Raw genomic sequence first — 15,594 nt, forward strand, 5'->3', positions numbered from 1 at the left:
CCACTTGACTTCAACTGGCAAGAGATACCAATGCAAAAGTGGATATACACTATTAAACATTGATACACGACAGCACACATGGGGAGGATTTGCAGGTTAACAGGGGGCACTCCAAGTGCATATTGCTACCAAAGCTGGGGAATTGCGAAAACTGGTATGATTATTAAACAATCTTTATTCGGCAATGAACACAGCCATAAAAGATGCAATACATTAAAACAGTAATACATTCATTAAGCATATTTCATTATATTACACATCACAAATGTCCCTATGTTTCTTGATCAAATATGAAATGACATTGGACAATGTACACCTCTTAAAAATCCTCTGAAATAAACTATAAATGCTAACCATTTCAGTAAATCCTTATATCATCACAGAACCGATCACATACGGGTAAAATAGCTTTTTTTAAACCCGCTAGATGTACAGCCCTTTCGCGATGAGATGAGTTTCAAGTGGGTTCTGCCTACAGGAAAGAAGAATTTTTTAACAAAATTTGCTCTTATCTTCAGTATATGGGTTTGACTTGTCTGCTTCCTTTGACCAAAGTTACTATTCCTAAATGTCTCTCCTTGCTGACGCATTCCAGGTGATAGAAATGTAAGGGCTGAGAGATTGAGATACCTTTAAAGGGGTTGGGCACCTCTGATCACCACTGAAAGTCTCAGATTTTCACTTTGTGAATTTCACAATTCCTCTCCTGATGCCGTCTGCATCAGAACAAGATAATGAATGCCAAGAGAAGAAGATAGCTCTGAACCAGTATGCCGCAACTCCCAAACACATGAATGTGACTTTCTAAAGAAAGTTATGTTTTTATTTTCTAGTGGTCCAGGGAGGCACGGGTATTATGTGGCTTCCCTGTATGAAAAAAAAAATCAAATGGGGAGTGGGACCGTGTGATTTGGAGGGATCTCAATACAAATCTGTAGGACCCTCAACAACTATTTTCGGCCAGTGGAGCATGCTTTGCCATCGGCGTACTAATAGTGGATATCATCATTGGGTCTAGTTTTCTCCACCAGGAGGGGATCCCTCTGGTTCGAGAGAGTAGTTGGGATCCACATATGAAAAGGGGATCTAAAATTACCTCTTATCTAGGAAACAATTTAGATCACCTTTTCATATGTGGATCCCAACTTATCTCTCAACCCAGAGGGATCATCTATCTCCTGGTGGAGGAAACCAGACCCAATGATGATACTATCAACTATTACTGCGCTGAAGGCAAAGCATGCACCATTGGCCGAAAATAGCTGTTGCGGGTCCTACAGATTTTTATTGAGATCCCTCCAGATCACACTGTCCCACTCCCCATTTCATTTTTTTTCCACCTTACATCTGGAAGATGAGTGGGGTCAGAGTCACCAGATGCTTCTGTTTCCCTCCTTTGATATATATATATTGCTTCTGTGTACGTGCCATAGTAGGATCAAAGTTACCTCTTTTCTGAAAGTTGTTTTTTTGCATAAACTTTATATGGTGGCTTTACGAATAAAATGTACTAGTGCCACAAGTTCTGTTCTTAAATTGCTATTGACGGTAATTTGTGGATGTTTTCTTTTACCGCGAGAGCATGGGGTTGCAATCTAACCAATCGTAATCCTTTGCTTCCGATGCAGCAAGGACTAGTAAGTTTGCTTGGAGTTGTTAGTGTGGGTCAGTGACCAAATGTTTAATAGATAATGAGTATTCTTTTGTTTATATGGAACTGTTAAACTAACTGGAAAAGAGGTTTTTACTGACTTGTGAAGAGCAGCTGCTGCAAATTACTTGAATACTACACTGAGAACCATCCTGAGCCGCTTGCGCCATATCGCACAAGAACATCTATTCCAACATGTATACTGACAAGTGTTTTCAGCCCAGTCTTGTCATGTTGCCCAAGGACCTGGAAAGTGAGGAACAGAACCCCCAACTAATAACTCAAGAAAAATACAGGGTGCTTGGTGGTCTGCTGTTGTGGTTGAATGTATTACATAATCCAGGTGGTAGAGCGTAAAACTCTTATGCAGAAGACCACTTCCAAAGCCTACCAATGAGTAGTCTTCTGGAATGTATTGACACTTTGTATGATCTAGTTTTTTTGTTGGTACTTGATTATTGTAAGCTGTAATTTTCGAAGTAAAGTGGTTCTGAAATATGCAAAAAGGATTCTATGATTAAAAATATTTGCCTTTGAAGCCTGAGTTTTGGTTTGATCAGAGTTCTTGTAAATACATTTTAATTACTGGCCCTGAGCTAATTGAAAGTTGTATCTTTTAACATTTTACATCATTTCTGTTGTATGTATTTTTTTCTAAATCGGACATTTTTTGGAAGAAGAGTACTACGTTTGAAACATAGTTAATAAACTTTTTTTTAAAAAAATCTGAAAATCGTAGCGGTGCATTTCTGGGTTGTGATTTCTCTTGTGGTGCATTGTTCTAATGAGAACGTCAGATTTTTGAGCGGTCTGTTGAAGACAGTATCGTGACCGTGATGAATAATGGCTTGAAGAGGTTTTCTGCTACCACATTGCAACGATCAATCCTCACTGACTGCAAAGTTATCTTTTATCACTTCTGTGGTGGCAATACCTGCGTTTATATGCTTCTCGTATGCCTCACCAACAGTTCGAGCCTTACACTTAGGAGAACACATTTACTGACCTATCTAGTTATCTGCATTAGTGTACTATGCCACATTATTGACTGTCAGTGACTACGTTATGTACACCTTGGAAGCACTTTCAATATGGTATTTCAAAGAAACCGTTTCTATTGTAAAAACGAACTAAATGTTTTGTAAAGTGTTGAAAACACTATAAGAGAAATGTTTTGTTTCGCAATTGTAAAGGTCGTTGCAGTGCCTTTACACACAGACACCAATTTCTTTCTGCAAGTGAGAAGTCTGACTCCCACAAACGTTTTACAATTTAGATACAAACCAAAAGAAAAAAAAACATTGCTTTTGTTTCATAAATAACTTTAAAGCATATATATCTTAGAAGTTGTTGGTTATCTATGAAGGAGTGTGGCTTTTACTTATTGTGCTTCTTTCACTTTAAATACGTCTGCCTTGTTTTTGTTCATCGTGGATTTCTACTTGTTGGAAGCCTGTGGAAACAGCGAGCAAATGTTACCCATCTTGACCATTTTTTGGACCCCAGTGAGCTGTAGGTCATATCAGCACGTGTTAAAATGGAAAATAGCTTTCTCCTCACTAGCAGAAAATATTTTTACTGGGTGTTGCTCCTGTTGGTAGCTATAACTTAGTGTGGGGTCAAGTTACTATTGCTGTACGTTTGATGTGGTGCCTCCTTTTCGTTGCTGCAGTGGTGGATTACTTGTATTCTCAAATAGCTGCACTGCTTGCGTCGTCATCACACAGAAGCTGATGGTGCACATCTCAAGCTGGAAAGATCCTGCCACCAGAGTTGTCTTGTGGCCAGGATTGACTTTACTGGTTTGTGGGGGCCACAGATGCCCTCGAGGGCATAGCTATATAGGTCTTAATTACCATGCACACAAAACGCACCAGGCGTTGTAACCAAGAAGAGCACCTGCAATCTTTATGAAACCACCATAAGATGCCCTGATGAAGTGCACTGGTGACTAGCAGTGCTAAAGCAGAAGCACCTAAACGATCTGTAACTAGACAAGGCATTTATTTTAATAGTGCTTCAGCCAAACCTGCATACCTCCTTTTTTTCCAGGGGAAATAAAGCGCATGTGAAATTCTGGTGGCCTCTGCCTGGAAGAGGGACTGGCTCAGTGGAGTAGTTCCACATTGCACTGCAATATTCTCTTACGATATTTCCCCCTCTTTATGGGTTTAAGGTAGAAAATGTCATCCGAATGTAGTCTCTTCCTCTGTAAGGTGCTTACCGTTTCTCTATACATTTAAATTTGTCTATGGTAAAGATTCAGTTCCGTTTTAAACACCTGCCAACTGTTTAAACAAGCTGTGATCTGAACCCATCCCTGACTGCTACAAGATCACATGCAGGGACCGGAACAACAACAAACCGGGAGGAGGAATCGCCATCATCCACAGGAACACCATCAGAATCTCAACCAGCACTGAAGACGCCCTCAGCATGGCCGAACACCTACCCTTCCAGATCCACATCGACAACAAGACCACCCTCCGAGGAACCCTTGTCTACAGACCCCTGGGCCCCCAACCACAGTTCAGCGAATCCATCGCCTACCTCATCAGCACGCACGCCATCGCCTCCATAGACTACAGCCTCCTCGGAGATCTGAATTTCCACCTCGAGAATGCCAACAACTCCACAACATTGATAGACAACCTCGCCAACCTCTGACTCAAACAACTCGTCACAACACCCACCCACTCCGCTGGACACAAGCTCGACCCCATCTTCTCTGCCCGCGATCACGTCACCTTCAGCCACACCACCGAACTTCACTGGACCAACCACCACTGCATCCGATTTCCTTCGAGAAACACACCGCACACAACCAACCTAAACGTATCCCACACCGCAACTGGAAAAAAGTAACTGAAGACAAGCTCATCACCACACTCGCCCGAGACCCTCCACCGAGACAGACGCAGAAGCCCACAACTTCATACAATGGATCGACAATTGTGCCAACACCCTCGCCCCAATCAGGAAACCCTCCAACAGGCGCACCGACACGAGAGCCATCTGGTTCAACGACGACCTCCAGAACTCCAAGCACACCTGCAGAAGACTCGAGAAGCAATGGCGCAACGACCAGACAGCCATGCAACCCTCATGAACGCCAGACACAAACACCACCAGCTCATCCGATCCGCCAAAAGAACCTCCTTCAGGATCACATCGACAACAACGCACACAACAGCCAAGAGCTCTTCAACATCGTGAAAGAGCTCGCCCCCCCCGCTCCAGCGACATACCGCCATCACAAGAACTCTGTGACTCACTGGCCACCTTTTTCCACTGCAAGATCGCAGACATCCACCACAGCCACGACACCCAGACGCCGAACGCCAGACTGACAGCCCAGAATCAATAACCACCAAACACACCGACCTTCTGCTCTCCTGGAACAACGTCAACGATGAAGATACCACCAAAATCATGAACACCATCTACTCCGGCTCACCTTCCCGACCCCTGCCCCCACCATATCTTCAACAAGGCAAGCTCCATCACCACACCCCAACACCGAAAGATCATCAGCAGCTCCTTCGAGACCGCCACCTTCCCAGAGAGCTGGAAACACGCCGAGATCATCGCCCTCCTCAAGAAACCCCAAGGCAGAACCAAAGGACCTCAAGAACTTCCGACCCTGCTCCCGGCAAAAGTCATTGAGATGACCAACAGACAACTGACCCTCTTCCTGGAGGAGAACGTCCTGGACTCCTCCCAATCTGGCTTCCGCAGCAACCACAGCAGCGAGACCGCCCTCATCGCCGCCACCAACGACATCAGGACCATACTGGACAAGGGCGAAACAGTGGCCCTCATCCTCCTGGACCTCTCGGCCGCCTTCGACACAGTCTGTCACCACACCCTGTCCCCACACCCTGCGCACGCCTCCATGACGCAGGGATCTAGGGCAAAACCCTGGACTAGATCACCTCCTTCCTCACCGGCAGAACTCTGAGTCCGCCTCCCCCTGTTCCGAAGCCACCATGATCACCTGTGGCGTACCCCAAGGATCATCCCTCAGCCCGACCCTTTTTAACATCTACATGGCACCACTCGCCAAGATCATCAGAGCACACCACCTCAACATCGTCTTGTATGCCAACGACACACAGCTGATCCTCTCCCTCACCAAAGACCCGGCCATCGCCAAATCCAACTTCCATGAGGAAATGAAGCCCGTCGCAGATTGAAGACCAGCTGATTGAAACTGTACTCCGACAAAACAGAGGTCCTCATCCTCTGTTCCACCCACTCCGCATGGGACGACTCCTGGTGGCCGACCTCGCTGGGAGCTGCCCAGACACCCAGAAACCACGCACGCAATCTGGGGTTCATCCTAGACTCAACGCTCGCTATGACCCAGCAAGTCAATGCTGTTTCCTCCTCCTGCTTCAACACCCTCTGAATGCTCCGTAAGATCTACAGATGGATTCCCACCGAAACCAGGAAACGGTCACCCAAGCACTCAACAGCAGGCTGGACTACAGCAACGCCCTCCACACAGGAACCACAACTACTCTCCAGAAGAGACTCCAGTGCATACAGAACACCTCCGCTCACCTCATATTCAGACTCCCTAGCCCAGCCAAATCACCACCCACCTAAGAAACCTGCATTGGCTCCCGGTCAACAAGAGGGTCACTTTCAAACTCCACATCCACGCTCACAAAGCACTCCACAACGCCGGACCTGCATACCTCAACTAACGACTGTCCTTCTACACACAGAATTGCCAGCTTCGCTCCGCCGACCTATTCACAATCCCACGGATCCGCCGAACGGCCACCGGCGGCAGTTCTTTCTACCACCTCGCCGCAGATCTTTCTACCACCTCGCCGCAGATCTTTCTACCACCTCGCCGCAGATCTTTCTACCACCTTGCTGCAGATCTTTCTACCACCTCGCCGCAAAGACATGGAATACCCTCCCCAGCCACATGCGTCAGACCTAGGACCTGCTGACCTTCAGGAGACACCTCAAGACCTGGCTGTTCGACCAGTAGCTGCCTCTGCCTCTCCCCCTTCCCCCTCCCTTAGCACCTTTAGACCCTCACGGGTGAGAAGCGCTCTCTACAAATGACCGATTGATTCCATTTGCATACCCCTAAGGAAATTCTTATCCTTAGTGTATAGAGTTTGATATATTTGGGAGTTGTCAATAAAAGCTATCTGAAATTCTGGGCAGTGTTCTACGTCGTCCAAGGCTTACCCCACATTTCCCATACAGTAAAATAAAAGGCACTGGTCTCCTGCAATCCTGGTCCCTCGCTTTGGGCTAGCATTATGGTCCCTTCCAAACCAGCTCTGGTGCATTCTTTAGAAAGTCTCCCTGGTAGTCTCTTTACGTGCAACCAAGACATTTTACTACCATGTAGCAAGAAGTGAACGAATGCCGAGAACATCCTAGCCATCTAATCAGAATGATTCTTAGAGAGACCTAGCTTTTCCATTTCCTTCCATATTAACACCGCCCAGATGAGCCTAAGACAATTTGTATCCTTAAGAATATTCATCGATTAGCAGGCCTGGGGCACTGTCGTAGTGTTATCATGAATTATGATAGGTAAGATTTCAGCATTTCCAGCCGCATGTTCATATGCAAGATCACAATCCAGATTCTGGAAAGAAGGGTGAATTTCGTTGCAGTTTCTTATGAGACTAGAAATGTTCATTATTTATCTTAAACCGTTTTTTATTCTTAAATTTTGCCCTCTTTATCTATTACCAGCAGTGATTGTTGTATACGTTTCGTTTGTTCTGACTTGCTGCTGTGTTTGTGTTTGTATGCCTATCAACATTTGTATCCACATCTTCCTCCAATCACTGGGTGTATTTGTAACATAGTTTCAGAGTATTGCAGAGGGCAACGCTTGTACACAATAAAATAGTGAAACTGTTACTAAGGAGTCTTTTGCATCGTTAGAACAGAAAATATAACTGTCCACTTATCTTGATTCCTGTTCATTAAATAACTCAAATATTATTCGTTTTCTGTTGCTCATCTTGCTGCTAAAGAGAAAATATAAAGTCATTTCCTATAATCGGTAAAAAAAAAAAAATATTTTCCTTGTGTGCAGACAGCAGTACTTTACACACTTATCTTCTTACCTCAGACTGACATAGCTACTACTCATCTCTATTTTTGCAGAGTTTTAAGAGTGAAAAATAAAGTGTACCTCAAATGCCCACCTCCCTGTCTGGTCTTAAAAATCAATTACATAGTCTCCTGTCACCCACATAGCTGCTATTAGGATGTCATTTCAGACGCAAAAAAATAATCTTACTATTGCTTTGCTTGAAAATTAATCCCTTTTTTTTTCCCCTTTACGGTTTCGGATTAGAAATTAGCTGCAGATCTTTTTAAACTGTTTAAAAACCAAATGAGGTCTTTGCACGTCTCGAACTTGTTTACCACTCCAACTACAACTACTGAGCACGCAACTCTTTGGTTAGGACAGATCTCATTTTCCTTGTTATACTTGCTGATAAAACCACTATTAAACAGTCCACACGAAGAACGACCTGCATCCATCTACCTTCCTTCAGGTGCTCCCACCTTCTCAGCATTTACCCTTTTTCTTGTCTGGAATTTCATGCTTGCACCTGGTGACCATAAAATATCCAGCTGCTCCAGAATCGTGGAAGCCCAGAAATATTGTACTAAATTGGCATTACATAAAAAGAAAAATGCTTTATACACTGGTAGTTTCACTTAATGGATTGAGTACCACTTTGTGAAGTGGTGGATCTCTTCTCACCAGTAAGCCCTGTGATTTCACAATTGCAGTGTAGGAGGTTTTGTGAGGAAATGCCCTCCCTGTTTATCATAAATGTGTATAGTTGATCTGCACACCATCTGCATACTTCGAGCTGCCTTGTTCCTCCTTGTCGCCTTCATTTCCCATCTTCTACACCAACGTAGGTTGGCCTTTTAAGTTATTAAACAAAATAAAAGAACGTTTATTCTGAGACCGTAAAATAACTGTACCCTCATTCTATTGACCACGTTTAAAAATGTCACTGTAGAAAGAATGTTATTAATTCCCTTATGTAGAAACTAATCTTTCAGCTAGTAAGCTTTTGACCTTTGTAGGTTGGTCAACAATCTTTAAAAATATGCCACCCACGTATTCTCACTTCAAGTTTGTGTGAGTGAAACTATTTTTGCCTAGTTTGTGCAGGGAACATCAGCACACCATTACGTAACTGATTCTTCTCTTTAATAAAGAAAATAAATGTATCCCCTTCTTGGATCTATTTAAAAGCTGCAATGAAAAAGTTTATAGTATTCTCTATATAAGGTGTGAGTCACCTTTAATACATTTTACTTGTTTAATGGGTAACTCTATGGGAATTTTTATATGAACCAGTACTCTCCAGAGATTTCCACCTGCCTCCCTCATAATTCTAGATTCTAATGGGCCAGCACAGGGAACATGCATCTCAATGGTTATAAAGGCTACCTTTGTCAGCGTCTGTCTTGCTGCCCTCTATTAGCCAATCACAGCAGGTTGTATTTTGAAGTTATGATGACTCGGGCTAATATACGTCTAGGTTCTCCGCAAGCTTGCAAGCAATACTATAGGATTTGTGGCTCTCCTGTCTCCTTTCCTCACAACACACTACTCGTTTAGCTTTTTCTGTTGCTTTCCTTTACTAGTTGGAGTGTCTGCTGGCCAAGTATAAGCTTGTAGAAAGAATGAATCCCAGTATCTGTGTTTAAATAACCTCACATGCTGGTGCTCCATGAAATTGTTGCGTGCAATGGTTTGGATTTCTTTCTTCTTGATGTCTTAAACGAGGGCGTCTTCTTTTTTAAGCTAAAAACAAATGGATTTCACAGGAGCGGTCAACTGAAAACCGAGGTCACCCTCACCCATTAGACTACGCAAGGGTCAAGGCTTTGATAGATTTGAGTGCTTCCTGAGCTGAGGGCCTCCATCCGCAACTATAGGCACTCAGGTAAATCTATATTTAAAGAGAAGGTGCATGAGAGTTCACGCCGAAGATGAGGCAGTGTCCAGTCTACCAGGGATTTTCACACATCCTTCTCGATCTGTAGTCGTATAGCAAGATTTCTGTAGCCACACACTCTAACTTCCTTGTATCTCCTGCTCCCATTTGACACCCACCAACTACTCCCAATGAGAGACTAGCATTTTGTGGAGGACCACTCTATTCTCAACTACTCTTTCAACTCCGTGCTTTGAAATTATCTTATCGAGGGGCAAAAGAACATTCATCATATTTATTTTAGGCTCTGGTCAATGTTGTGGAACTGGATTAATCTTTCCCTGAACGAACTGCTGTTGGACCACATCCTATCTGGGTGCACTTACACTGCCTTTGTGGGAGAATGTAGTGCTCTAGAAACTGCCACTTTGATGGTCCTAAGCAGAAAATATTCCTGAACTTTTAAATGCAATCCATCTGCAGCGTCCTGAATCTTCTCTACAAGGACATTAGCTTATATGAAGTCCAGAAGGACTCCACCAGGAAGATTATGATAATTCTATAGTTGATATTAGTCTTGTCTTTTTATGTTTGTATAGATAGCTTGGAAACTGGGAATCACAATACATTTTTGGTTTACAGTAAGGTCCTTTGAAAATCTGTGGGGTCTTAAAAGCTGTTCTGGTGACCTTACAGCCAGGAGATTCATTGTGTACTGTAGATCTTCAGAATTCCTATTTTTACATCTATGGCTGTTACTCTCACATGTGACATGAGGTTCCTTAAATTTGCAACAAGTAGTAGACAGCATATGAAAGTGCAGTTTAACTGGAGTGTTCCCCTAAGGTAACGGCTTAGTTGTGTTACCATATTTAGGACATTCATAGCTTCCTATATTCGTGAATGCAAAGTACCTTATCTGCTCCTATTGTTTAGCTTTCCTTCTCCTGGAGTATTTTGCACTTCCATCGGTTGTACAACCGAGAGACAAGTTAAAAATTAAATGGCTGGTGAGGACGCTCCTTTAATCTACCCACTCTTCAGCTCAAGTTGGTGCCTTCATTGCTATTTATCCCAAGGCCAGTGATTGTAGTAAAGTCATCTTTGATTCCTGCTCACGAAAGCGATAGAAAGCTTCCTTACTGCTGCACAGTAGTAGTCCTAGAGAATTCATTGCACCTATGGTCCCAACAACTTATTGTATGATTCCCTTTGGGAGCCCCACCCAATTCTTCCTTTACTTGGGGCCTCCATATCAGAAACCGATCTACAGTTCAAGCTCATGCTGATTTCAGAGAATACGAAAGCTAGTAGTTCCTGATGGTTGCCACCTCAGGCCATCCTTGTCCTCTACTACACCCCTTCCCAAAGTCACAACCCAGAACCAACATGTTTTGGAACAGCAATTAGGGAGGAATCTTCCGCTATCAAATCTGAACTGAGGATGGAGTTATAAAAATGAGTCCTCTTGGTAGACTTAATGTTTTGCAAAGACCTAACTGGCTCACCTAGTTTGGAGTTTCCTCACGAGTGGACATTCAACCGGAAAGAAGCCGTGTCTCTCTGCCAAAGACAATACCCCCCACCATACACACTTGGTTGCCTTAGCAGCCAATATGAAAGGCTTCCTCTACGCACCCTGGAGGTGAGGGAACTCCATGTACAATAGGATGCATTCCTAATTTTATAGAATTCCAGACTCTTAATGGCATTTCTCCCTTCGCCCAAAATATTGGTAGCTCTACACCCAAGGGGTTTTGGTAGTGTTGGAAGACAGCCCTTGTTCTCATGTATATACTGAGGTATTTATCACAGATTAATGCTTTTGGTAATCTCTCCTCAACCAACAAGCTTTGGCTTGAAGAGAATCTAGGGTCCCCATACTTTTTATTTTCTTGGGCGCAATACACAGTGTGCACAACATCAGGTGATAAATTACAAGTTGAGCATTAAAAAAATGCTTTTTACCATTGGCGAATGAAAGTAATTTGACAAACAACACTTTTAGCATATACATATACCCTACCTGCTGAATTAAACCAATCCTAAGTAGTTTGTTTCTCACAAAATGATACACTGAACCCTAACTGGGTTGATCTAAGGTTTCCATCTTCCCAAGGGTCATAAATTGAATACTACGGAGAAGAGCATAACGCCTGTGATGTACAAAGCTACAAAATGCAAAATCAATACCTTTAAAAAAGTGTATATATATATATACACACAAGCCCTTTTCATCATCACGTGTTACTCATGATCATTTTGGTAAAAGTATATTCATTTGGCAGGCAAATGTTTTGCAGGGCATACAAGACACGTGTGATTTATCAAAACTTCACAACTTCTTAGTAATTCAAAGCAACACAACGTATTCCTATGGTACTTTCCACTGCAGGGCAACCACCACTGTGTTTTGATGCAAAGCCTGATTTACTAGAATTGTTAACACGAGCTCTGTGTAATAAAATACAGCCTCCTACATGTAGTTGTGAAGTAGGAGAATTTTTTTTATTTCTACTTACATTTCACACATTGGATGTGTGCTGAACAGTGTAGCACACATGCAGTGTGTGAAATGTTTTAAAAATCTAGGCATATCATTGTGTAAAATAGGGTACTCTTCTAGTATAAAGTCTATGTTAGACCACATACATCTTTCTACTATGATGCAAGGGTATGCATGCTGGCAATTAGCTGGGAAAATGGAACCATATCTTAGTAGACCGGGTGCTGTTCTGCGCCTTTCACTAACACAGTAACTTTGGTCGCTGGGTTGCGTGTAAAGTTAGTAAATCTGTCTCCTAGATTAGCACCCCTAACAATTAAAGCTTTGACCAAAGTGCCTACATCTATCTGGGTAACATTCATTTACAAAAGGAGTCTTTGGATTGTGAGAAATATTGAAATATAGATGAAAAACATGTTGGCAACGATTTGCTACTATAAATGTATTTCCTCTAGTTCACAAGCGCTGAGGTGAACCTATAACACCTCAAGTTTTAACTGGAAAGCTGCGTTCTGTGTTGCATTCGCTTCAGCCTGCTGGCCAACGAACGTACAGAACTTATGGTATTTCACAGTACTTGTCTTCCCAACATCCCATAGCCTAACTTGGTTTAATTTCAGCCACAGTCGTCTGAAATTCATCCAGTATCTTGTCTTATTATTTTGTAATATTCCAACCGGTATTGGGGATCAGTAAGTATACAATTTATGGACAGAGTGAACTCGTGTACAGTGGTGTTTAGTCCCCTTGTCTCCATCTGACCTACTTGCCAACTTTCCACTATGTGCTTAGAATGTTGGACAGACTACGTGGAAGGCACCTGGGATCAACAGGGCTTGGGCATCAGTTTTCTTAAAAGGAGCTATGCTGTGCCAAATTACTTTGGCTGCCAGCTCCATCAAGCACAGGAAATTATGACCAAGAGCAGCACCAAGAATTCAGCCACAAACCTAGGTAACACTGAGCTAGCACTACACCAAGGACCCAGCTAGAAGTAGAACCCTGCACCAAGCATGCAGCGACAAGTGGGGGTAAGCAAAGATCTGACACTGATCCGAGACAGGAGCTAGTAGAATTTTGAATACTCATCCTTTACAGCTCCAAAAATGGAATTGGGCAAATAAATGCGTAACGCCAAGCAGTTGTGTCAAGACGCAGCGGTCAAATAGAATGTGTGTCTCCTCTTACGTGAAGGTAAAACAATGCTGTTGCCAAAGGCATGCATTATCCATTGAGTACTTCTGGCAAGCCTGGTGTGAAGGTGAGAGGTGTGGCATGTGTACAAGGAAGCAACCACATGCGGGAATGTGTCTCGGAAAGATGTCAATAAAGCAGATATTTTCTGGAATGGTTGTTTCCTGGTACTTTGTTTTGGCACATACGGTCCAAAGTGAATACAGTCAGACTTGCTATCTGGTTGCAGACGTCTGTGGCTATATTACCTATGTGAAAAGAGTTGGGTGAGGTGTAATAATATCTTGACAAATGAACTGTTGTCTTACTTGAATGTGCTGCTGATCAGCAAATACATCTCTACCCAGCACAATATCCAGTGTACCAACCTTTAGCATATGGGTCTCCAACCAGTAGCTCGTGAGCTACCTCGAAGTAGCTCACCTGTGTATAGCTCTGTGTGTTAAATTAAAAAGCTTTTTGCTTGGTTGAATTATTATACGTATTAAAAAAAATTGAAATTATAAAACACTAATAATGTTAGTAGCTCTCAATGGGTTTCATTGAACATTAGTAGCTCTCCGTGCAAAGAAGGTTGGAGATACCTGCAACACTGTGCTTTCAACACTCTCAAACACTGTGCTTTCAACACTCTTTCATATCTCCCCACATCTAAAAGCATTAAACTGGCTGCCATACGAAGCCAGAATCCAATTCAAAATGGCATGTCACCCACAAAGCTCTACACTACAAAACACCAAGATACCTGGCCCAGAAGATTGAGTTTGTCTGGAGGAAGCAGACCAGTAATGAGCGCCAATCTGCTGAGGCTGAAACCACCCATCTTCCGGAAAAAGAAAACTTACGACAGAGCTTTCTCAGGGGCAGCCCCCAGAATATGGAACTCCCTCCCTCCATATATCAGAAAAATTACAAACACGACAGCATTCAAAAGGGAAACAAAGATCTTCCTAATGAGTAAGTTCCTTACATAGCCAAGAAGGGACCTCACCGCCAACACGTACTAAATGTGTCAAATCTGAACATTGAATGGAAGTAACAGAAAGTTTCTAATTAGACGGGACAAGCTTGAGGCGCTTTATTTCCCCAGAACCGGGATGAAGAATACACAGTTAAAAGACAATGATGATCATTTGTACAGGAATACAACATACAGATATAGTAGACTAGTAGAGTAACCCGGCAGACGCAGTCTGAAAGTACATAGAAAGATGTAACCCCGATGTCAAACACTAGACTATTCTTTACGAATCCATTGTACATATGCTAGGATATGTATAGACCTATACTTAACCTACCTCTTATCAGCGGGAAATGTTTACTATATAGCTTTATACTTTAGATTTATACCTAACCTACCTCTTGTCAAGGGAAATGTTCACTACATAGCTCTATACTTACCTACCTCACTCACTATATGGTAATGTTATGCGAATTATATCTCTACATCATGTATATGTATTTGTTTACTATATAGCTCTATACCTTAGACTATACCTAACGTACCTCTTATCAAGGGTAAATGTTTAGTATATAGCTCTATACTTACCTACCTCACTCACTGTATGGCAATGTTATGCAAATTTTATCTCTACATCATGTATATGTATCTGTGAAGCGCTCTGATACCCAAGGGTCACGTTCGCGCTATATAAAACTCTCTAAATAAAATAAAATAAATAAACACTCCTGAAGAGTCACTGTGATTAATCTATTCTCAATGCAGTTTTAAAGCTCCTTCGAGGTTGTTAGGCTACTGTAGTCACCCAGGATGCAGGAAATCAAACGTTTTACTGAAATGTGGAGAGCCTTTTATTTCACAAAGATATGGTAGGCTCAGAATGAACCTAAAGTCCTCTATTCAAGAGATATTTATTAATATTAACAAAGTTACTCTCTACCCACAGGCAGAATTCCACAACACACTTAAAATATGAACATTTGCTTAATTTTTTACTCTCTCTCCTATTGTAAAATGAAAAGACACGGTGGGTATAGACAATGTAGTGCAGAGGGAGGTAAAGAGACTGGACTGGGAGACATGGGCAATAAACATTTGGGTGAAGAGTTGGACGCTGAGGTAAGAAAACAAACGCTGGAACAGGGAGACCTGTTAGTGGATGTAGACTATAAAAATGGGGATCGAGCCAGAAGAACATACATTGTGGAAAGAAGATGCGGCAACAGAAACCAGTGCACGAGACATGGCATGAGGCTCTAAAACAATTACTGTAGCAGGGAGAGACGTGCAAATGATAGATATAGGCACTGAAACACATAACAAC

General features: G+C 42.6%; 1 protein-coding gene across 2 annotated transcripts in view; it reads left to right on the top strand.

Annotated features, from left to right (window-relative positions):
* Window positions 1-15,594, top strand: part of KDM4B (lysine demethylase 4B) — a 374,991-nt gene that overhangs the window by 219,223 nt on the left and 140,174 nt on the right. The gene's annotated exons all lie outside the window — the stretch shown is intronic.

Source organism: Lissotriton helveticus, chromosome 12, assembly GCF_964261635.1.
Source record: "Lissotriton helveticus chromosome 12, aLisHel1.1, whole genome shotgun sequence".
Lineage (NCBI taxonomy): Eukaryota > Metazoa > Chordata > Amphibia > Caudata > Salamandridae > Lissotriton > Lissotriton helveticus.